Source organism: Eutrigla gurnardus (assembly GCF_963514095.1).
Source record: "Eutrigla gurnardus genome assembly, chromosome: 22".
Taxonomy (NCBI): domain Eukaryota; kingdom Metazoa; phylum Chordata; class Actinopteri; order Perciformes; family Triglidae; genus Eutrigla; species Eutrigla gurnardus.
In genome coordinates this window covers 5170375-5172857 of record NC_139933.1, presented here as the reverse complement: position 1 = coordinate 5172857, position 2483 = coordinate 5170375, and the positions used below count along the sequence as shown (strand labels likewise).

The window sequence follows — 2483 nt, the reverse complement described above, 5'->3', positions numbered from 1 at the left end:
TGTTGTTTTCTACGGCCTGTTTGTTTGCTTTTTCTATAAGAAAAAATGACTACTTTACTTTACTTTATGTAAATGTTTTAATACAATTGTACTAATCTGCAAAACCCCATAAAAAAAGTTTGAAAAAAAAAAAAAGAATTGTATGTCTTTGCCGATGCAAATAATTCAATGTCTGATTTTTGAGTGAGTCTTTTTTCTTAATATGTTTTGTGTTTTGTCATTTCTAGTCTATTCAGAGAAATTATTGCCGTGACATGTAATTTCACCTTTTAAAGTACTTACCTTTTACCACAATGACTCCATTAAAATGTATTAAGTCTATTTATACGATGAAAGAAATTTCGTAAACATCTTGCGCAAAAATAAAATCATATTTGTGGATTAAATAAAGTGTATCATCTTCACTGATCTTTCCACAAGCAAAATGACGACAAGGACATTCGGTTCGGTGGTTACGCCCCCTGTGGGAGTGCATTGGTAAATAACTTTATTGCAAAAATACAGGTTCCCTCTTTCCCGGAGCAACACCACCCCAGAACTGACACACACGGTCCACACACACCCACATACAATAAACCAGTCCACCCACACTTCACTCTCCCAACCTCTCTCCCGCCTCCGGACCGTCACATCACTCACAAACACACGCGTTCATCCTTTAGTGTACATTCATTCGCTCCCTTTCTCTCCTCCTTTTTTTGTTTTTTTGTTTTGTTGCTCTCTCTCTCCATCTATCTCTCTCTCTCTATCCACACTTTGTCGCTCTCCTTTCTGCAATCCTTCGGTTTTAAAACACAGCAGTTTAGATGCGGAGCAACAAAGTTTCACGAGCAGCATTGAACATGAGATCCCCTCCACCTCTCTGCGCCTCTGCCAGAGTCCGTGAGAGAGAGCGCCCCCCGTGGGTGGCTGGGTGTGTCTGCCTCCTGACGTCTCTGATACAGGATTCGTGAGGGAAGGTTTTGATTTGCATAGCGGACTCATGCGCTACAATTGGCTACATTCTCCCACATCCAGAACCCCCCCACCCCCACCCCTCCCCCCAAAACAAACAAACAAACAAACATAAACAACGACAGAATCTCAACCTAAATGAAAACAAAACTAGCAACGTTAAACACGCTCTCTGAGTTAAGTGCCAACCTTTGGTTTTAGTTACAACGATCCATCAACATCAGTTCCTTCTTGAAGAACTTCACATTGGCCAGTTGTTGAATAAGGACTTTTGTTATTTAAGATACTATTTCGTAGAATAAAGTGTAAATAAATGCACTCTAAAACATTTCAGAATGCTCCTCAGTAAAGGGGTGAATTAAGTCATAACGGTTCTGTATAATACCTGTTCATACGACATCTCTGAAGAAGCTCACTCGCCAAAAATATACCTTTAATACTATATATGTATATATATATTAAAGCATATTCATATTAGACATGTCATTGTCTCCAGTTTCAGTGGGAGGGTGAATTGATAAGTGCCAGTCAAGCTAAGTCACCTGAGGCCTTTTTAAGTAAAACTATCGACGTCTCCCCAGCTGCTTCTCAGTCAAACAGCCTTTTCGGAAAGTGCACTTCAGCCGGGAAACCTTGTAAAGCGCACTTGAGTCATCCCCCCCCCCTCCAAGCCTAAGAGAAAGGTTTCCTAACCTACATACTGTCAGTACTTCAGGACTTTCCTCCCCTGTTGGCCTATTTCTGGTGCTACTGTCAACTGTTTGGAAGTAAAGTAAGCAAGCGCGGATAAAAGGCAGCAAAAGAAAGAAGAAGAAAGACAGCAAGAAAGGAAGGATCAAATAAAAAGGAAGCGCTTTTCTTGTTTAAATCTCCCGGTAGAAACGGGAGAGCTGTCATTAAGGTCGGCGAGCGGGTTTTTGGGGGGCGGAAACTCCAGCTAGACACTTGTGAAGTGCACTCCACTCCTATTTGAAATGCAGAACGTGAGGGAAGTACCACTTTGAGTTTATCAATATTCGTTAATTATCGTTATCAACATTCCATAAGGTCTTATTAATTAACATACAGGTTTCATACATGAGTTTGTTTTTTTTTTTTCTGTACATGACTTTTTAGTTATTAGTGAGTTCGGTCTCGGGCTGGGTTCGCTGTGCGCGCACACAGGAAGTAAAGAAAGAAACAAACCCAAAAACTGAAAGAGAGAGAAAATATGGCTGTCCATCTGAAACAGTTCGGCTATGTGTGCGTCCGACAGGAAATGCCCGTGAAGAAAGAGGAAGAGGCGTGGCTACTTGGTAAGAGTCTCCCCCCTGAGGTGAAGGTCCCCGTGGGATGGAGGACGAGTCTGCCCGAGAGCTCAGGTCCCAGTCGGACTCGACCGAGCCGACAAATCCGCCGCCGCCGAGGGGGCGTGCTCGCCGGGCTGACAGCACGGGGTGAAACCCTCTGAAAACCCCGGGGGGGAGATGAGAAACAGTCCCGGGAAGTAAGGGGGAAGGTTGAGGTTGTAGTTGGGGGTCAGAGCGACT

General features: G+C 43.3%; 1 protein-coding gene across 1 annotated transcript in view; it reads right to left on the bottom strand.

Moving 5' to 3' along the window:
- Nucleotides 1–446: 446 nt before the first annotated feature.
- The window catches only part of LOC311008351 (uncharacterized protein), a 5272-nt gene continuing 3235 nt past the window's right edge, over nucleotides 447–2483 (bottom strand). The window contains exon 4 of the mRNA XM_084001957.1: nucleotides 447–2483. This exon is cut by the window's right edge and continues 406 nt beyond it. The gene's annotated coding sequence lies outside the window, so the exon portion shown is untranslated.